We start from the raw sequence: 23,205 nt of genomic DNA on the forward strand, positions 1-23,205 counted from the left end.
TAGATGCATGTTGATTTGTTCTACACGCCACACCAATTTTGGGGTCACTAGGTCAAGGTCGTTGTGACCTCTAAAAAAAATCTGACAAGCACCTGTAGCAGAGCGTGGCACCCGTTATGCAGTGCTCTTGTTGTCAACTCGTACCTCATTCAAACTATTCAACTTGTTTCATTTGTCTTATTTTGTCACAATTGTAAAATTCTTGAAAGACATCAACCACAAGTCAGGTTTTTTTTCCCACTTTTTGGGAAGATAGCCCATGGCTTTATAATTGGGAATTTTATCGGCATTTTCATGAAATTGGGAAAATAAATTAATTAGCATTTTTTTTCCACACGAAAAGTCCACTGATTAGGGAAATACTAAATTTGATATAACCCTTTATAATCATTCAAATTAAAAGAACAAAATCATATAATACTTTGTTAGATGTAATTGAATTAAAAACGAGATAAAATATACATTAGACATCTTTCTAAAAACAAAAAAAAAACAAAAAAATATATTTTTTTTTTTTTTTTTTGGAAATTGGGAAAATTTTGCCACATTTTGGGAAAAAAGTATACTTTTTGGGATTGGGAACATAGCCGAATTTCGGCTATAAAATCGAGCCAAAAAAAAACCTGCAAGTGTCAATTTTCATCAACACTTTCGCTGCTTATACATATCTGCAACAGACAACTTGCGCGAGCAATGCTTAGATAATTTAAGTGGAAACATCAAGAGGAAAATAAAAATTGTCTCTATGAGTTTGACTTATAAGCTAACCATCCTACACCTATTTCTGTATATCGGGTACGGGTTTAGTTTGGGTAGGTACAAGTTGACTAAAAGACAGGTACGAGTTGACCACAATGGGTAGGTGTTTACCACGGAACAATTTGACCGGCATGCAGAACAAGATTATTGATTATTATATTTAACTGTCACACAAATCTGAAAGATAACACAATGTATTACAAACACAATGACTGTCAAGACATTCTAAACTTTTACAGTTAACATATAACAGGTGTACACATCTGATATACTGACCAAATTAAATAACTCAAGATTCACACCAGATACGACACAGTTTCAAAACTCGACATTTTGTCTGCATGCCACGCCAATTTAGTCCAAAAAATTTGATTTAACCAGTGAATTCTGAGCTATATATCTTAAAGCAGAATGAACATTATGTCTAAAAAGTGTTTTTCGGCTAAATTCTGGTATGAACTATCTTCACACAAAGCATCTGGTAAACCTTCAGATAGCAATAGCAGAATGCTAATAATGAGTATAATGTTCTGTATTGTGGAAGAAATACATGTAGTAAAATAATATGATAGTATGAAACATGGTTTTTGTATTTTATAGCTGTAGCAGTGTTCCCAACTTGAACATCATCTTCTGTGTACATATCTGAGGCAGAGCCAGCTTGCCCATCTGACCTCTGTTGTGGACAACCGAGTAAGAGCCAGCTTGCATGTCATCTGTTCTGGACATCCGTGTTAGAGCCAGCTTGCACGTCCTCTATTGTGGACATCAGTGTTAGTACTAGCTTGCATGTCATCTGTTGTGAACATCCGTGTAAGAGCCAGCTTGCACGTCATCTCTTTTGGACATCAGTGTTAGAGCCAGCTTACACATCCTCTGTTGTGGACATCCGTGTAAGTGCTAGCTTGCACGTAATCTGTTGTGGACATCTGTGTTAGAGCCAGCTTGCACGTCATATGTTTAGGACATCAGTCAGAGATAGCGTGCATGTTATTTACTTGTGGACATTAGTCAGAGCCAGCAAGGACAATCTCTGTTGTGGATATCTGTCTTTGAGCTTGCACGTCATCGGTTGTTCACATCCTTGTAATAACCAGCTTGCACATCAACTGATGTGGAAATCTGAGTCAGAGCCAGCTTGCACATCATCCGTTGTGGACATCTCTTTATGATTCTACTCTTTGCTTAGATTGACACCGTGACTTTAGTGTAAAATGTTACAACCTTAAGCTATTCCTATTGTTGAATAAAAATATTGTGTCATTAAAATATATTTTGTTGGATAATTTGTATGTTGAGTTGTATTGTTTGGTCATTGCAAAGTATCAAGTTATTTTAAGACAAGAAAAAGCTCATCTTTCATCATGTATTTATATTAAAATTCTTGAATGTTAGTGAAGGTACAGTTCATATAATTAAAAGCAATTGTAATATGATTGCTTGTGTTTTATTGCACAGTGAATACCATCTTGTCTTTATGCTTACATATAGAACGGAAAAATAGTAAACTGTCGTTTTTATATGCAATGGGATTGTATATGAAGACTTGTATGTTCAGATGAAAAAATTGCCATAATTTTTCTCTTTATATTTTATTCCTGCTAAATGGTTGATGCAATAAAGTTAAGTCTTTAATGACTTGTGTTTCTTGTAATATTATTTGTAAGCAAATTTGGCTGTAGTATTAGATGCATGCTGTACAAGGTACTGTAAATCAACATTATATTGTTTGAGTATGAATAGATAATTCAAGGTGCACAGCCATTAATTTTGCCCTCCACCATCTCCGATTTTGGTTAGACAGTTGCAAGTTACTTGCATTAGTATGAAGTCTTAAAATAACTTAAGTATAATTGCTGTTGTGTTATTATTAACCTTTTCCTGCTCTGAGGAAATTTTAAATTTTCTACATGCAAACATCATAAAACCAGAACAGCCTGCAAGTAACTCACAATCTGTTCAGGTTTTATGCTGTTTGCTGCTCATCAGTATCCATGGGTTGGAAACAAAGCCTTTAAAACTTTAATATAGTAAGAAAGGTCTTAAATTAAATTTATTCTCGAATGTGTCTTAGTGCGTTTTTGAGTGGTACATGGTTAAATGTCTCATTTTGTTTTTGATTATCTTTGGTTTATTGAACATATATGAGCCTTGCTCTGTGAAAAAGGGGTTTAATGCATGTGCGTTAAGTATCGTCCCTGATAAGCCTGTGCGGTCTGCCAAGGCTAATCTGGAGTGCACATGCATTAAACCCCTTTTTCACAGAGCGAGGCTCTGTATTAGACAGTGCATTCAAATAATACAATTTAAATCTGAATCTTTTATTTAGTTGCAATACTTTAAAGCTTACTATGCTTGCAGTTTTAGTGAAAACACAAACTTTTAATCAAAGAAGCATATAATGTGTATTACTCATTTAATCAACTTCCACTTTATTCCATACACGTGTTCGACTCTGTGACATTACGTTCTGTCAAAGCTTTTTATTGCAAATTCATTAAACATAAATTGGTAACCTTGGGTATCCAAAAGGAATCCAAATTTTACTAGCCATAGACTTTCCAAAATGCAATTGTTTCTGAGAAGTATTTTTCTCTAGAAGGTGGCAAAACTCCTAAGCAATTCCTTTTTGGGCTAATGGTAGGGCTTATGCGTGTAACACCCATTGACAAATTATTAAATATACATTGAAAGGTCATTGTTCACAAAACAGATCATGATATAACATGATGCAGCATTTTGTACTATATCAAATTAAATGTTGCTGAAAACAGTAGAATATTCAAATTATGGACATTTTATTCTGTTAATAATGCTATCTTTCTAACATTACAAATCAATAAAGCATGCTTAACAATAGCAGAACTCTTTTGACTTTTAATTATCTTTTCCAGTCTTTAAATCTTTACAAAATTCATTGTCCCACTAACACCATCCTATAAAACAGGTTATGGCTTCCAATTGTTAATCAACTATAAAGCATGAACAAAGGCACAAATATCGCAGTATCTTTTGCAAATGATACAAATGTCCATGGCCTCGATACGGAACAAAAAGCAAGATTTCTTGTCAGGCGGTAAGCTGAATTCCTCGAGAACATTCGAAAAATGTCCATTTAATGCGCCACTGGGCCGTTCCTATTTAAATGGGCATCATGCACAGAACTTGGCCATCCAGGTCATATGTCCAAACATTTCAAGTTACTGTCATAGACTGCTTGAAGAACTAAACTGCTGATAAACAAGGACCTATGCTCAGATGTTGAAGCAGGACATGCACTGTGGGTTCCATCAACAGTCCAATCATTCTACATCATTCATGAAATCCATAGGCAATGATCTTCAGCTCATGACGAGATTCTGGAAATCTGATGTACTGCTCCATCATTGCTGACAAGTTGAAATGACTGTGTAATGTTGAGTCCCTGAAATACAAAAGTAAAATTCATGCAAGAGTTTAGCCATATTAATTATGCTTGATTGCATTGAAAGCTTTATGCTTATTAAGACATTCTAGAGTCCGTTTTCTGGGAATAATCAGTACTTTGTATATATGAAGATAAAGAGACCGCTAATAAACAGGGTTGAACCCAAAATGTTCCCATCACTAGGTGAACACCATATCCACTACGCCAGCCTGACAAAGTAAATGAAGTGAAGCTTCTAAGTTATGTCTCATTTGATTGTTAACAAGAGCACCGCCCTGCGGGTTCAGACCTCTCATCTATTTTTTTTAAAGTTGAAGGGACCTATCTCAATACTTCAATCACAAAGGAGGGAGAGGTGGGGTGGAGAAGGGTGTATAGTGTGGTGGTGTGGTCATTTATTACACTATCTTCCAAAAATGAAAAAATGATAAAAATAAATATTTGTGTTTTTTAGCCATGTTTAAAAAAAAATGGGCAGGGGGTATAGTGTGAGGGTGTGGTCATTTATTAGATGATCTTTCAAAATGAAAAAAAAAGTACTTTTTGCTTTTTTTTGGGGGGGGGCGTGGGGGATGGTTTGGGTGGAGTCTATTGTGGTATGTCAGATAAGAGTTGCTTTGTAACGCTTGTAAAGAAGTTATGGAAAATTTAGCAAAATTTAATAATTTCACCTTGAGAGTCATGGTCATTCAAAGGTCAAGGTAAAAATTCAACTTGCCAGCTACAGTTACTTATGATAGCATGACAGTATTTGAAGTTTGAAAGCAATAGCCTTGATACTTGAGAAGTAAAGTAGATCAAAACACAAAATTTAACCACATATTCAAAGTTACTAAGTAAGAAAAGGACCATAATTCTGTCAAAATGACAACCAGAGTTATTCAACTTGTCCTGTACTGTCCCCTTATGATAATTTGCGAGTGTTCCAAGTATGAAAGCAATATCTATGATACTTTAGGAGTAAAGTGGACCAAAACACAAAACTTAACCAAATTTTCAATTTTCTAAGAATAAAAAGGGCACATAATACTTTCAAAATGCCAGTCAGAGTTACATAACTTTGTCTGCACAGTCCCTTTATGATAGTAAGTGTTGCAAGTATGAAAGCAATAGCTTTGATACTGTAGGAATAAAGTGGACCTAAACACAAAACTTAACCAAATTTTCAATTTTCTAAGTATAAAAAGGGCACATAATTCTGTCAAAATGCACGCCAGAGTTATCTAACTTTGCCTGCCCAGTCCCCTCATGGTAGTAAGTAAATAAGTTTTATACTTGATACTTTATGAGAAAAGTGGACCTAAACACAAAACTTAACCGGACACCGACACCGACGCAGACGCCGACGCCAAGATGATGACAATATCTCTTTTTTTTTCAAAAAAAAAAGATGAGCTTATAAATAAAATGTAACATATTGCAAACTTGATTACACGATTTTTCATAAATACTCTTTCAGCTTTTTATTTATATATGAAGGCTAGGGTCACTTTCAGCGAGCCTTACAAAAAAACTAACTATATTTGCAATTGTCAAGACTCCTTCACATACAATTTACCTTTGCTTATTCCAATATCCTTTTGCCAACCAACATTGTGCGGTCACGTACCATACATGGTTCCACAGTTGTACAGAATTCCTACAAAATAAATGAAGTATACATTTACAATTCAAATTTCTTTTCAAAGAATGTGTAGGTAACTAAATTCCCTATACATTACTTTAATGTCATAAAATAAATTTCAAACAAGGGCTGTTTGTAAAACATGCATGCCCCCCATATGGATTGTCAATTGTTGTGGCAGCCATTGTGTGAATACGTTTTTTGGCACTGTGACCTTGACCTTTGACCTAGTGACCTGAAAGTCAATAGGGGTCATCTGCGAGTCATTAACTATGTACCTATGAAGTTTCATGATCCTAGGCATAAGTTCTTGAGTTATCATCCGGAAACCATTTTACTTTTTTGGGTCACCGTGACCTTGACCTTCGACTTAGTGACCTCAAAATCAATAGGGGTCATCTGCGAGTCATGATCAATGTACCTATGAAGTTTCATGATCCTAGGCATAAGCGTTCTTGAGTTATCATCGGGAAACCATTTTACTATTTAGGGTCACCGTGACCTTGACCTAGTGACCTGAAAATCAATAGGGGTCATCTTCGAGTCATGATCAATGTACCTATGAAGTTTCATGATCTTAGGCAAAATCGTTCTTGGGTTATCATCCGGAAACCATCTGGTGGACAGACATATGGACATTCGGACCGACATGTGCAAAACAATAAACCTGCTCTCCTTCGGAGGGGGGCATAAATATTTAACAGATATTTAACAAAAATTAACTTGATTCATCAAATTAATCAGTATCGAATAATAGACCAGTTTCACAATATGAACACCGATACTATTTTTAGATATCAATCATATCACCTGACGCGTTGAATTGCAGAACAAGGCTGAACGTGGAACTGCATTTTCTTTTGCTATGCAAATTGCGTTGAATATCAAGATTTTAATGCGCACTGACACTGGTTACAATTAAGTCAAACATATGAATACAGACAACCATCACATGTCATGCTGTGTTAAGTAAAAAAATTGATAAGTAATTCAAATATAAAAATTATAACACCTAAATAATGATTCAAGGACATAAGTTATGTACTATTAGTGTATATTAATGAATTATATTTAATCTTTATAAATAACAATAGATGTGTTCATCAGAAACACAATGCCCACTACCTGCGCCGCTTTTAATTATACATATATTTTTTTAACCTTTGACTTTGAAGGACGACCTTGACCTTGAACGTCCACCACTCAAAATGTGCAGCTTCATGAGATACACATGCATGCCAAATATCAAGTTGCTATCTTCAATGTTGCAAAACTAATGGCCAACGTTATTTTTTTTCCGGACAGACGGACATACTGACTGACTGACGGACAGTTCAACTGCTATATGCCACCCTTCCAGGGGCATACAATTTCCAGTTACCAATAAGCATCAGAGTAAATGTGGTCTGAAGACTAAATATCGATTATTGCACAAATTGAAGTCATAAATTAGCAGTATACAATACTAAGTATTGTAAGACTACAATTTTCAAAGGTAGGATGTGTACAATTTCATGAATTATAGAACGTGTAAGAGTTGAATCAAGCATCAGACAAAGTCCTATCAAATAGAAGAAAATGACACAAATGTTTAGCATTAAATTTTTGAAATATTAAAAATATATAGGTATAAAGCACTTTATAATTATGATAAAACTGGCTAATATGTATACAGTATTTAGTTTCTGACAATCTTTTTGGACAGATGACTTTCAATGTTGACAATATCTTTTATGTTCAGTAAAAGCAACAATTGAGTATTTGGCGTTAAATTATTCCAAGAAACGGCTATGCAATGCTACAACCATGAGACGCCATGGTCACATGGAGGTGTCATTAATTGTGTTAAATTACCAGATGACCAGATATCTACAACATGTGGTTTATGACATCACGTTGTTATTTAGTATTTGTCTGCACAGTATCTGATCATAAAGAGGTTATGGGTTTGTGCTGAATACAGGGGAATTTAAACGCAAGATCTATCAATAAATAAAATAATTGATTAATCACCCAAATAATGCGCAAACAAAGAGTTACAGATAATCCAATAAGTTTTAGACTGTAAATTTACACACACTAAGAATTGAAAGCCATACTTGGAGTGTCAGAGTTTGTGCAAAAAAAAAGAATACAAACAAGAATACAAACAAGTACTTTAATCAAGAAAATGTATTTCATATATTGGCACTTAAAATGGAAAGTATATATTAAGTAATTAATGGCTATTTCTGACGAAGTCAACTTGTGTTGGCAATATCATTTAGTAGATCTAGCTGAATGATCAAAAGCAGAGCGATATTGCGATGCACTATTAGAAATCTCTACACGTTCAGCCTCATTCTGGAATTCTGCAATCATTTGACTACCTGCTATATTGGCTTATTGTGAAAAGGGTCTATTCACTTATAAATACTTTAAAGAAGTAGATTTTCCATCACTCTACAGCTGTTGGGCTTTCTTAAAGGAAGTTTGGGAGTAAAATAAATCTACTCCAAGTTTTTATCACAAAAAACTTCCAACAAGTGGAGAATTAGCCGCATTTAGTGGATGATTTAGAAACATGATCAATTTAAATTAGATCTACATGTAATAGCTATTGAAAAGTTAAGTTATCCAGTTATTCTTGCTGCAATGTGGATAAGAATAATACAAACCAATAGCTGACAAACCTGATATCAGTGATATGTTGACCTTTGAAGTCAAAATGGAGACCTGAAATCTGTCTGTATAGAGAGGCACAATTTGTTTGGCATATCTTCAACCATTACTGGCAACACACACCTACAAAATTTATATATAAATTATATTAAAACATAAATTTATTAATAATTTTATTTATTAATTTATGACGAAATGTTTTAATCTAGGTCAGCTATAACGAAACTAAAAACGGATTAAAAACAATACCTTATTTTAATTAATAGGTTGAAAACAAAAATAAATGTATAAATATATTGACGTTCAACTGAACGAATACAAGACACAAGTACATTACATTACAATAAGTTATTATTTCAGTCGCATTCGGAGAAAACTGGACTTAGTGCATGTGCGTAAAGTGTCATCCCAGATTAGCGTAAGCCTGTGCAGTCCGCACAGGCTAATCAGGGACGACACTTTCCGCATTAACTTCATTTTCGGTAAGGAGGGACTTCCTTGAAATTAAAAATACCATAAAAGCGGAAAGTGTAATCCCTGATTAGCATGTGCGGACTGCACAGGCTAATCTGCGATGACACTTTACGCACATGCATTAAGCCCAGTTTTCTCAGAACGCGGCTCATTCAATTAACAATTGTCAACATTATGCATATTATCGGATAGTTTTACACAATATTAAAAAAGTACAAATACAAACCTGGTAATACATGTAAATGATCGTATGCAATACAGTTATTGATCCCAATCTGATCTATTTCCGAATTATCTGCGAATCCATCGAGTAGAAACAATAACCATGCAATTCGCTCCGCCATCTTGAAACGTTATACTTACTGAACGCACTGATTGTGTTGCATTTGTTACAAAGTATCTGATTGGTTATTTCTAAGTATCGGATCCAATCAAATTTTTCGGGTAACTAGGGATTCTAACACCTAACAACCCGAGATTTGTACAGTAATTCAATGCTTAATTTTCGCGGACGATATTTGTGTTCCGCGCTTTTTGGATCTGGTATTTACTGGATTTTCTCTCTTTAATAGACTTCTTAAAATAGCATTCTACAATCTCCGCGCGATTTTAAACACTACTATTTGTACAGAGTAGATAAATAACGTTCCGCGCGATTAATTGAGCCCGCCTTTTCTACAGGGTTGAAAAATAATTGCTCCGACGGAAAATATATGAAAGTTCCGCGCTTTTTAGATTTCGATTTGTATGTAGTGTTTTATGGCCATGCTGGCATTGGTTTTTCGCGGAAAGTGAAAGTTCCGCGAAAAATGACAATCCCGATATTTACTATATAAGTATATGTATTTTAGCGGGGGTCCCCTTTGGCTTTCCATACTTAACATATTTTGTGTAGCTTTTATGTGTAGAAGTTTTATGTAGGACATAATACTTACGAAACTATGGAAAGCCAAAGGGGACCCCCGCTAAAATACATATACTTATATAGTAAATATCGGGATTGTCATTTTTCGCGGAACTTTCACTTTCCGCGAAAAACCAATGCCAGCATGGCCATTAAACACTACATACAAATCGAAATCTAAAAAGCGCGGAACTTTCATATATTTTCCGTCGGAGCAATTATTTTTCAACCCTGTAGAAAAAGCGGGCTCAATTAATCGCGCGGAACGTTATTTATCTACTCTGTACAAATAGTAGTGTTTAAAATCGCGCGGAGATTGTAGAATGCTATTTTAAGAAGTCTATTCAAGAGAGAAAATCCAGTAAATACCAGATCCAAAAAGCGCGGAACACAAATATCGTCCGCGAAAATTAAGCATTGAATTACTGTACAAATCTCGGGTTGTTAGGTGTTAGAATCCCTAGTTACCCGAAAAATTTGATTGGATCCGATACTTAGAAATAACCAATCAGATACTTTGTAACATATGCAACACAATCAGTGCGTTCAGTAAGTATAACGTTTCAAGATGGCGGAGCGAATTGCATGGTTATTGTTTCTACTCGATGGATTCGCAGATAATTCGGAAATAGATCAGATTGGGATCAATAACTGTATTGCATACGATCATTTACATGTATTACCAGGTTTGTATTTGTACTTTTTTAATATTGTGTAAAACTATCCGATAATATGCATAATGTTGACAATTGTTAATTAAATGAGCCGCGTTCTGAGAAAACTGGGCTTAATGCATGTGCGTAGTGTCATCGCAGATTAGCCTGTGCAGTCCGCACGTGCTAATCAGGGATTACACTTTCCGCTTTTATGGTATTTTTAATTTCAAGGAAGTCCCTCCTTACCGAAAATGAAGTTTATGCGGAAAGTGTCGTCCCTGATTAGCCTGTGCGGACTGCACAGGCTTACGCTAATCTGGGATGACACTTTACGCACATGCACTAAGCCCAGTTTTCTCCGAATGCGACTGAAATAATAACTTATTGTAATGTAATGTACTTGTGTCTTGTATTCGTTCAGTTGAACGTCAATATATTAATACATTTATTTTTGTTTTCAACCTATTAATTAAAATAAGGTATTGTTTTTAATCCGTTTTTAGTTTCGTTATAGCTGACCTAGATTTAAACATTTCGTCATAAATTAATAAATAAAATTATTAATAAATTTATGTTTTAATATAATTTATATATAAATTTTGTAGGTGTGTGTTGCCAGTAATGGTTGAAGATATGCCAAACAAATTGTGCCTCTCTATACAGACAGATTTCAGGTCTCAATTTCGACTTCAAAGGTCAACATATCACTGATATCAGGTTTGTCAGCTATTGGTTTGTATTATTCTTATCCACATTGCAGCAAGAATAACTGGATAACTTAACTTTTCAATAGCTATTACATGTAGATCTAATTTAAATTAATCATGTTTCTAAATCATCCACTAAATGCGGCTAATTCTCCACTTGTTGGAAGATTTTTGTGATAAAAACTTGGAGTAGATTTATTTTACTCCCAAACTTCCTTTAAGAAAGCCCAACAGCTGTAGAGTGATGGAAAATCTACTTCTTTAAAGTATTTATAAGTGAATAGACCCTTTTCACAATAAGCCAATATAGCAGGTAGTCAAATGATTGCAGAATTCCAGAATGAGGCTGAACGTGTAGAGATTTCTAATAGTGCATCGCAATATCGCTCTGCTTTTGATCATTCAGCTAGATCTACTTAATGATATTGCCAACACAAGTTGACTTCGTCAGAAATAGCCATTAATTACTTAATATATACTTTCCATTTTAAGTGCCAATATATGAAATACATTTTCTTGATTAAAGTACTTGTTTGTATTCTTGTTTGTATTCTTTTTTTTTGCACAAACTCTGACACTCCAAGTATGGCTTTCAATTCTTAGTGTGTGTAAATTGACAGTCTTAAACTTATTGGATTATCTGACACTCTTTGTTTGCGCATTATTTGGGCGATTAATCAATTATTTTATTTATTGATAGATCTTGCGTTTAAATTCCCCTGTATTCAGCACAAACCCATAACCTCTTTATGATCAGATACTGTGCAGACAAATACTAAATAACAACGTGATGTCATAAACCACATTTTGTAGATATCTGGTCATCTGGTCATTTAACACAATTAATGACACCTCCATGTGACCATGGCGTCTCATGGTTGTAGCATTGCGTAGCCGTTTCTTGGAATAATTTAACGCCAAATACTCAATTGTTGCTTTTACTGAACATAAAAGATATTGTCAACGTTGAAAGTCATCTGTCCAAAAAGATTGTCAGAAACTAAAGACTGTATACATATTAGCCAGTTTTATCATAATTATAAAGTGCTTTATACCTATATATTTTTAATATTTCAAAAATTTAATGCTAAACATTTGTGTCATTTTCTTCTATTTGATAGGACTTTGTCTGATGCTTGATTCAACTCTTACACGTTCTATAATTCATGAAATTGTACACATCCTACCTTTGAAAATTGTAGTCTTACAATACTTAGTATTGTATACTGCTAATTTATGACTTCGATTTGTGCAATAATCGATGTTTAGTCTTCAGACCACATTTACTCTGATGCTTATGGGTAACTGGAAATTGTATGCCCCTGGAAGGGTGGCATATAGCAGTTGAACTGTCCGTCAGTCAGTCAGGATGTCAGTCTGTCCGTCTGTCCGAAAAAAATTAACGTTGGCCATTACTTTTGCAACATTGAAGATAGCAACTTGATATTTGGCAAGCATGTGTATCTCATGAAGCTGCACATTTTGAGTGGTGGAAGTTCAAGGTCAAGGTCGTCCTTCAAGGTCAAAGGTTAAAAAAATATATGTATAATTAAAAGCGGCGCAGTAGTGGGCATTGTGTTTCTGATGAACACATCTATTGTTATTAGGGATGGCAAAATTATTCGAATATTCGAATATTCGATTGAATGGTCAGCATTCGAATAATAAAAATGATATTCGCATATTCGCATTTTTTTCCAAACGTTATTTCACCAATATTTAATGACCTGCAAACCGCTTACAAAAATGCAACCGAAATCACCTGGGAGTAACATGTTTGACGTGACGTTCTTCGTGTCAAACTGATAACGCGGCCCGTATCAGTGTTGATTGCGCAATGCAATATACACGCTCTAAGAAAGGCCCCGACTGTTGTTTGCCAATGGGGTGCCAATTTACGGTTTCAATTGACTGGCGAATAATAATTACGTTTTGTGATCACAGTATGTACAGCCATTAAAATGTGTGAATTACTCAAATCGCACAATGCAATATACTTACTATAAGAAAGGGCCCGAACTGTTGTTTGTCAATTAGGTACAAATTAAGGGTTTCAATTTACTGACGAATAGTAATTTAGTTTTTGTGATCACAGTTTGAACAGAAATTTAAATATGTGAATTACTCAAAAGTAACAGATGATATAAATTAAACAATCATCAAGGAATCATAATTCAAATCTGAAAATGCCACCAGCCCTTTCTGCAGTATGGAATACTTTACACGGTCTGTGGATAAGAAGACCGCAACGTGTAATGTGTGTAAACGTATTTTTACATATGCGCGGTCTGCTACAAATCTGTGGAATCATTAAAAAATAAAATTCTATGACACGATGTTTTTCATTCTATTTGTGCCCGATCACAGTATCGGTCATAGTATTAGTCGACAGCGATACAATTATTCGATAGCAACGTTAATAAACAGCCTCGTATTTAGCAAACGGATATAACTTACAAACCAATGGAAATTAACACATAACAAAGAAAAATCAATCCAGCCGTTTTATGCGAATATTCGAATATTCGATTGAATGAATTTGCGAACATTCGAATACCGATATTGGTATTCGATGCCATCCCTAATTGTTATATATAAAGATTAAATATAATTCATTAATATACACTAATAGTACATAACTTATGTCCTTGAATCATTATTTAGGTGTTATAATTTTTATATTTGAATTACTTATCAATTTTTTTACTTAACACAGCATGACATGTGATGGTTGTCTGTATTCATATGTTTGACTTAATTGTAACCAGTGTCAAGTGCGCATTATAATCTTGATATTCAACGCAATTTGCATAGCAAAAGAAAATGCAGTTCCACGTTCAGCCTTGTTCTGCAATTCAACGCGTCAGGTGATATGATTGATATCTAAAAATAGTATCGGTGTTCATATTGTGAAACTGGTCTATTATTCGATACTGATTAATTTGATGAATCAAGTTAATTTTTGTTAAATATCTGTTAAATATTTATGCCCCCCTCCGAAGAAGAGCAGGTTTATTGTTTTGCACATGTCGGTCCGAATGTCCATATGTCTGTCCACCAGATGGTTTCCGGATGATAACCCAAGAACGATTTTGCCTAGGATCATGAAACTTCATAGGTACATTGATCATGACTCGAAGATGACCCCTATTGATTTTCAGGTCACTAGGTCAAGGTCACAGTGACCCTAAATAGTAAAATGGTTTCCCGATGATAACTTAAGAACGCTTATGCCTAGGATCATGAAACTTCATAGGTACATTGATCATGACTCGCAGATGACCCCTATTGATTTTGAGGTCACTAAGTCGAAGGTCAAGGTCACGGTGACCCAAAATAGTAAAATGGTTTCCGGATGATAACTCAAGAACTTATGCCTAGGATCATGAAACTTCATAGATACATAGATAATGACTCGCAGATGACCCCTATTGACTTTCAGGTCACTAGGTCAAAGGTCAAGGTCAAAAAACGTATTCACACAATGGCTGCCACAACAATTGACAATCCATATGGGGGCATGCATGTTTTACAAACAGCCCTTGTTTGAAATTTATTTTATGACATTAAAGTAATGTATAGGGAATTTAGTTACCTACACATTCTTTGAAAAGAAATTTGAATTGTAAATGTATACTTCATTTATTTTGTAGGAATTCTGTACAACTGTGGAACCATGTATGGTACGTGACCGCACAATGTCGGTTGGCAAAAGGATATTGGAATAAGCAAAGGTAAATTGTATGTGAAGGAGTCTTGACAATTGCAAATATAGTTAGTTTTTTTGTAAGGCTCGCAGAAAGTGACCCTAGCCTTCATATATAAATAAAAAGCTGAAAGAGTATTTATGAAAAATCGTGTAATCAAGTTTGCAATATGTTACATTTTATTTATAAGCTCATCTTTTTTTTTGAAAAAAAAAGAGATATTGTCATCATCTTGGCGTCTGCGTCGGTGTCGGCGTCCGGTTAAGTTTTGTGTTTAGGTCCACTTTTCTCATAAAGTATCAAGTATAAAACTTATTTACTTACTACCATGAGGGGACTGGGCAGGCAAAGTTAGATAACTCTGGCGTGCATTTTGACAGAATTATGTGCCCTTCTTATACTTAGAAAATTGAAAATTTGGTTAAGTTTTGTGTTTAGGTCCACTTTATTCCTACAGTATCAAAGCTATTTTGCTTTCATACTTGCAACACTTACTATCATAAAGGGACTGTGCAGACAAAGTTATGTAACTCTGACTGGCATTTTGAAAGTATTATGTGCCCTTTTTATTCTTAGAAAATTGAAAATTTGGTTAAGTTTTGTGTTTTGGTCCACTTTACTCCTAAAGTATCATAGATATTGCTTTCATACTGGGAACACTCGCAAATTATCATAAGGGGACAGTACAGGACAAGTTGAATAACTCTGGTTGTCATTTTGACAGAATTATGGTCCTTTTCTTACTTAGTAACTTTGAATATATGGTTAAATTTTGTGTTTTGATCTACTTTACTTCTCAAGTATCAAGGCTATTGCTTTCAAACTTCAAATACTGTCATGCTATCATAAGTTACTGTAGCTGGCAAGTTGAATTTTACCTTGACCTTTGAATGACCATGACTCTCAAGGTGAAATTATTAAATTTTGCTAAAATTTCCATAACTTCTTTACAAGCGTTACAAAGCAACTCTTATCTGACATACCACAATAGACTCCACCCAAACCATCCCCCACGCCCCCCCCAAAAAAAAGAAAAAAGTACTTTTTTTTCATTTTGAAAGATCATCTTATAAATGACCACACCCTCACACTATACCCCCTGCCCATTTTTTTTAAACATGGCTAAAAAACACAAATATTTATTTTTATCATTTTTTCATTTTTGGAAGATAGTGTAATAAATGACCACACCACCACACTATACACCCTTCTCCACCCCACCTCTCCCTCCTTTGTGATTGAAGTATTGAGATAGGTCCCTTCAACTTTAAAAAAAATAGATGAGAGGTCTGAACCTGCAGGGCGGTGCTCTTGTTAACAATCAAATGAGACATAACTTAGAAGCTTCACTTCATTTACTTTGTCAGGCTGGCGTAGTGGATATGGTGTTCACCTAGTGATGGGAACATTTTGGGTTCAACCCTGTTTATTAGCGGTCTCTTTATCTTCATATATACAAAGTACTGATTACTCCCAGAAAACGGACTCTAGAATGTCTTAATAAGCATAAAGCTTTCAATGCAATCAAGCATAATTAATATGGCTAAACTCTAGCATGAATTTTACTTTTGTATTTCAGGGACTCAACATTACACAGTCATTTCAACATGTAGAGTCTTGTCAGCAATGATGGAGCAGTACTTCAGATTTCCAGAATCTCGTCATGAGCTGAAGATCATTGCCTATGGATTTCATGAATGATGTAGAATGATTGGACTGTTGATGGAACCCACAGTGCATGTCCTGCTTCAACATCTGAGCATAGGTCTTTGTTTATCAGCAGTTTAGTTCTTCAAGCAGTCTGTGACAGTAACTTGAAATGTTTGGACATATGACCTGGATGGCCAAGTTCTGTGCATGATGCCCATTTAAATAGGAACGGCCCAGTGGCGCATTAAATGGCCTTTTTTGAATGTTCTCGAGGATTCAGCTTACCGCCTGACAAGAAATCTTGCTTTTTGTTCAGTATCGAGGCCATGGACATTTGTATCATTTGCAAAAGATACTGCGATATTTGTGCCTTTGTTCATGCTTTATAGTTGATTAACAATTGGAAGCCATAACCTGTTTTATAGGATGGTGTTAGTGGGACAATGAATTTTGTAAAGATTTAAAGACTGGAAAAGATAATTAAAAGTCAAAAGAGTTCTGCTATTGTTAAGCATGCTTTATTGATTTGTAATGTTAGAAAGATAGCATTATTAACATAATAAAATGTCCATAATTTGAATATTCTACTGTTTTCAGCAACATTTAATTTGATATAGTACAAAATGCTGCATCATGTTATATCATGATCTGTTTTGTGAACAATGACCTTTCAATGTATATTTAATAATTTGTCAATGGGTGTTACACGCATAAGCCCTACCATTAGCCCAAAAAGGAATTGCTTAGGAGTTTTGCCACCTTCTAGAGAAAAATACTTCTCAGAAACAATTGCATTTTGGAAAGTCTATGGCTAGTAAAATTTGGATTCCTTTTGGATACCCAAGGTTACCAATTTATGTTTAATAAATTTGCAATAAAAAGCTTTGACAGAACATAATGTCACAGAGTCGAACACGTGTATGGAATAAAGTGGAAGTTGATTAAATGAGTAATACACATTATATGCTTCTTTGATTAAAAGTTTGTGTTTTCACTAAAACTGCAAACATAGTAAGCTTTAAAGTATTGCAACTAAATAAAAGATTCAGATTTAAATTGTATTATTTGAATGCACTGTCTAATACATATGAGCCTCGCTCTGTGAAAAAGGGGTTTAATGCATGTGCACTCCAGATTAGCCTGGGCAGACCGCACAGGCTAATCAGGGAGGATACTAAACGCACATGCATTAAACCCCTTTTTCACAGAGCAAGGCTCATATATGTTCAATAAACCAAAGATAATCAAAAACAAAATGAGACATTTAACCCTGTACCACTCAAAAACGCACTAAGACACATTCGAGAATAAATTTAATTTAAGACCTTTCTTACTATATTAAAGTTTTAAAGGCTTTGTTTCCAACCCATGGATACTGATGAGCATCAAACAGCATAAAACCTGAACAGATTGTGAGTTACTTGCAGGCTGTTCTGGTTTTATGATGTTTGCATGTAGAAAATTAAAAATTTCCTCAGAGCAGGAAAAGGTTAATAATAACACAACAGCAATTATACTTAAGTTATTTTAAGACTTCATACTAATGCAAGTAACTTGCAACTGTCTAACCAAAATCGGAGATGGTGGAGGGCAAAATTAATGGCTGTGCACCTTGAATTATCTATACATACTCAAACAATATAATGTTGATCTACAGTATCTTGTACAGCATGCATCTAATACTACAGCCAAATTTGCTTACAAATAATATTACAAGAAACACAAGTCATTAAAGACTTAACTTTATTGCATCAACCATTTAGCAGGAATAAAATATAAAGAGAAAAATTATGGCAATTTTTTCATCTGAACATGCAAGTCTTCATATACAATCCCATTGCATATAAAAACGACAGTTTACTATTTTTCCGTTCTATATGTCAGCATAAAGAAAAGATGGTATTCACTGTGCAATAAAACACAAGCAATCATATTAAAATTGCTTTTAATTATATGAACTGTACCTTCACTAACATTCAAGAATTTTAATATAAACACATGATGAAAGATGAGCTTTTTCTTGTCTTAAAATAACTTGATACTTTGCAATGTCCAATCAATACAACTCAACATACAAATTATCCAACAAAATATATTTTAATGACACAATATTTTTATTCAACAATAGGAATAGCTTAAGGTTGTAACATATTACACTAAAGTCACAGTGTCAATCTAAGCAAAGAGTAGAATCATAAAGAGATGTCCACAACGGACGATGTGCAAGCTGGCTCTGACTCAGATTTCCACATCAGTTGATGTGCAAGCTGGTTATTACAAGGATGTGAACAACCGATGACGTGCAAGCTCTAAGACAGATATCCACAACAGAGATTGTCCTTGCTGGCTCTGACTAATGTCCACAAGTATATAACATGCAAGCTATCTCTGACTGATGTCCTAAACATATGACGTGCAAGCTGGCTCTAACACAGATGTCCACAACAGATTACGTGCAAGCTAGCACTTACACGGATGTCCACAACAGAGGATGTGTAAGCTGGCTCTAACACTGATGTCCAAAAGAGATGACGTGCAAGCTGGCTCTTACACGGATGTTCACAACAGATGACGTGCAAGCTAGCACTAACTACCAATGTCCACAATAGAGGACGTGCAAGCTGGCTCTAACACTGATGTCCACAACAGATGACGTGCAAGCTGGCTCTGACTCGGTTGTCCACAGCAGATGTCAGATGGGCAAGCTGGCTCTGCCTCAGGTATGTACACAGAAGATGATGTTCAAGTTGGGAACAGTGCTACAGCTATAAAATACAAACACCATGTTTCATACTATCATATTATTTTACTATATGTATTTCTTCTACAATACAGAACATTATACTCATTATTTGCATTCTGCTATTGATATCTTAAGGTTTACCAGATGCTTTGTGTGAAGATAGTTCATAACAGAAATTTGCCGAAAAACACTTTTTAGACATAATGTGCATTCTGCTTTAAGAAATATAGCTCAGAATTCACTGGTTAAATCAAATTTTTTGGACTAAATTGGCGTGCCATGCAGACAAAATGTTGAGTTTTGAAACTGTGTCGTATCTGGTGTGAATCTTGAGTTATTTAATTTGGTCAGTACATCAGATGTGTACACCTGTTATATGTTAACTGTAAGAGTTTAGAATGTCTTGACAGTCATTGTGTTTGTAATACTTTGTGTTATCTTTCAGATTTGTGTGACAGTTAAATATAATAATCAATAATCTTGTTCTGCATGCCGGTCAAATTGTTCCGTGGTAAACACCTACCCATTGTGGTCAACTCGTACCTGTTTTTTAGTCAACTTGTACCTACCCGAACTAAACCCGTACCCGATATACAGAAATAGGTGTAGGATGGTTAGCTTATAAGTCAAACTCATAGAGACAATTTTTATTTTCCTCTTGATGTTTCCACTTAAATTATCTAAGCATTGCTCACGCAAGTTGTCTGCTGCAGATATGTATAAGCGGCGAAAGTGTTGATGAAAATTGACACTTGTGGTTGATGTCTTTTAAGAATTTGACAATTGTGACAAAATAAGACAAATGAAACAAGTTGAATAGTTTGAATGAGGTACGAGTTGACAACAAGAGCACCGCATAACGGGTGCCACGCTCAGCTACAGGTGCTTGTCCAGATTTTTTTTTAGAGGTCACAATGACCTTGACCTAGTGACCCCAAAATGGGTGTGGAGTGTAGAACAAATCAACATGCATCTACATATGAAGTTTCAAAGTTGTAGGTGGAAGCACTTTGATTTTAGAGCCAATGTTAAAGTTGTATAGTAGAGGTCACAGTGACCTTGACCTTTGACCTAGTGACCCAAAAATAGGTGTGGCGCTTAGAACTCATCAAGGTGCATCTACATATGAAGTTTCAAAGTTGTAGGTGGAAGTACTTTGATTTTAGAGCCTATGTTAAAGTTTTATATTAGAGGTCACAGTGACTTTGACGTAGTGACCCAAAAATGGGTGTGGCGTGTAGATCTCATCAAGGTGCATCTTCATATGAAATTTCAAAGTTTTAGGTGGAGCACTTTGATTTTAGAGCCAATGCTAAGGTTTTAGCACGAAGCCTACGGCGGACGACGAGCTGGCTATGACAATACCTCGGGTTTTCTCCGAAAACGCCGAGCTAAAAATGGGTACGAGTTGACCAAGGTACGAGTTGCCTTTGGGATGAATTGCCTGTAAAGCCTTGTTCTTTTTCTTTTTAATTGAAGATGTATACGGTGCTGGACTAGAGCATACGACTGCCATAACAATAACTTGGCTCTCTACTAACTGAGCTTAAGGGAAGATGTTTCTTACACAGAAACACTATATTTCATTATTTGACGACATATGATTATGACGTGTTTATGCGGGTGTTTATGTTTTATCAGAGACGTTTCCATATAGACAAACCGTGAAAACAACACTCGATACTCTTGAGCTGTTTTAATTGCATTAAAATTCATAATTCATGTATGTTAAATACTAACCTCATTGCTAATGTCATCAAAATTGATCACTCTTTCGCCCTTAAAAGGTTTTGTGTTAATGTGAAACAACCGTCATCATGATGACTGCATGAATGGTGGATAAGACGCGAGTTTTGATTGGTTCTTTCTAGGTGTCGGAACCAATCAAATTTTATCGCGTAACCACATAGCAACCCGAATTTCGTGCAGTAATTCAATGCTATTGAAAATCGCGCGGAGTAATGAATCTTCCGCGCGATTTTTCATTAGCAACCCGCAATTTACATAGCAACCCGAGATTTGTACAGTAATTCAATGCTTAATTTTCGCGGAAGATATTTGTGTTCCGCGCTTTGTGGATTAGGTCCGCGCGATTTTATACACTACTATTTGTACAGAGTAGATAGTATTAAGGTTCCGCGCGATTATTTGAGCTTGCTTTCTCTACGGGGTTGAAAGATAATTATTCCGACGGAAAATATATGAAAGTTCCGCGCTTTTTAGATTTCGATTTGTATGTAGTATTTCATGGCTATGCTGGCCTTGGTTTTTCGCGGAAAGCGAAAGTTCCGCGAAAAATGAAAATCCCGATATTTACTATATAAGTATATGTATTTTAGCGGGGGTCCCCTTTGGCTTTCCATACGAAACAGCTATCATAAACGTATAAAACACACAAATGATCTAAACTCAGCTCAACTCAGCTGAAATAAAAATACAAAATGTGAACAAAATAAGAAGAAAGCCACATGTGTGACTGGAGCGATTTATGATGGTTTGCTACAGTTTACGAAAGAAAGTTTATGAACGGTTGGTGAAACAATAGTCATTTTATGTGGTTTATTTATTTTCTGATGAAAAGTATATTTTAAATTTAATATATTGCTATATAAATTGACATAGGTTCTCGTACAACGTTGCAATGATATCGTATAAAAAATAATCGAGTAACATCCTGTCGTTAACTTTACATAGGGCATGTTTTAAATATAAAACATATATTCAGTCGTTATGCGCATACATCGTTCCATGGTCTATGTTAAGGGCACATGAATAATTCTGCTCCGGTGGACGAAAACATTTATATTTATTTACAAAACAGGCACGTATGGGCATAACCTCGTGGAAACACCAGTACAGGGCACGTGTTCTTTTAATAAAAACTATTGTGTAAACTATCTTTTAAGCCTAATGTATCATATTATAAGAATATTTGTGTGATTTTCAAAACAAAAATATGTCCATAATTACGATCATCGCTAGATCTGTTTTCCGCTTTAACTGTAGCGTATGATTTAATACACATTATGGCATTACCGTTTCTGTTACATAAAAAAACAAAGGAAGTATTGACATCTCTGCACACCATTCAATCGGAAATCGTGGATGAGTTCACATATAACTTGCAAAAGTCACACAAATGTTAATTAATTAGTTGGGTACTACTAAAGATGTTACAAATGTCGTAAGATAGCTGTCTTGTTTAAACGCATTCTTCCTTAATCTAATTGCGGTGTCAAGATTTTTTGAAATTTTGTCTGAATCTTCTTTTCGAGGAAAAACTATGTTGAGCCATAGTATCTATAAGTTATTTGACGCGCGACCAGAAGTTTCATTTCCTAACACTCAAATTACTCTTCGTTAACGACGTTAATAAAATAGAACGAGGAAATAATTACTTTCATCTGTAAAAATCTCACAATGTCAGTTCAATGATTTCCTTGTTTGAAAGAAATGTGACAATCTGGACTCGTCAGTTTGGCCAAGTTTTGAACTTTATTCCATTATCTATTAAACATTAATTTGTAATCTTTCCAAGACGTAATCGTCATCCCCATGCGTATATATTACTAGGTGTATTAATTAACGGTTAAGAATCTTCAATAAATTCTCATCATATGTTAAATAAATTTTAACTTTTAATACAATTGTGTGAATTATTTGTATGCATTGTTTGTTAAAATTATTTGAAAACTTAAAATAATTGTTCATTTCTTCAGTTCCTTTTCATATTTCATTCACTTTACATTTATATTGCTGTTTTTGAAGCGGTATTTCCTGTATTTTCGATTGAACTTTAAATTTCCGTAAATCCTCGCCGCAAAAAAAAGCGAGATAATAGGCCTACGAAATCTCTAGCAGACTAACAAGATGAAACTAAATGACATACGGGC

At 34.9% G+C, this 23,205-nt stretch overlaps 3 long non-coding RNA genes across 3 annotated transcripts; 1 reads left to right on the forward strand and 2 right to left on the reverse strand.

The window, feature by feature from the left end:
- Window positions 1-3,927: 3,927 nt before the first annotated feature.
- Window positions 3,928-9,823, reverse strand: LOC127856567 (uncharacterized). The gene is made up of 4 exons (XR_008038122.1): window positions 9,172-9,823; window positions 8,483-8,594; window positions 5,745-5,825; window positions 3,928-4,183 (listed from the first exon to the last, which is right to left on the reverse strand). It is a non-coding gene; the product is annotated as an uncharacterized LOC127856567 (long non-coding RNA).
- Window positions 9,824-10,388: 565 nt separating this feature from the next.
- Window positions 10,389-17,662, forward strand: LOC127856384 (uncharacterized). Its single transcript, XR_008037993.1, has 4 exons — window positions 10,389-10,535; window positions 11,111-11,222; window positions 14,866-14,946; window positions 16,499-17,662. It is a non-coding gene; the product is annotated as an uncharacterized LOC127856384 (long non-coding RNA).
- Window positions 17,663-18,298: 636 nt separating this feature from the next.
- On the reverse strand, window positions 18,299-21,136 carry LOC127856385 (uncharacterized). The gene is made up of 2 exons (XR_008037994.1): window positions 21,053-21,136; window positions 18,299-19,334 (listed from the first exon to the last, which is right to left on the reverse strand). It is a non-coding gene; the product is annotated as an uncharacterized LOC127856385 (long non-coding RNA).
- Between the last annotated feature and the right edge of the window lie 2,069 nt (window positions 21,137-23,205).

The sequence above is a fragment of the Dreissena polymorpha genome, chromosome 13 (assembly GCF_020536995.1).
Source record: "Dreissena polymorpha isolate Duluth1 chromosome 13, UMN_Dpol_1.0, whole genome shotgun sequence".
Classification (NCBI taxonomy): domain Eukaryota; kingdom Metazoa; phylum Mollusca; class Bivalvia; order Myida; family Dreissenidae; genus Dreissena; species Dreissena polymorpha.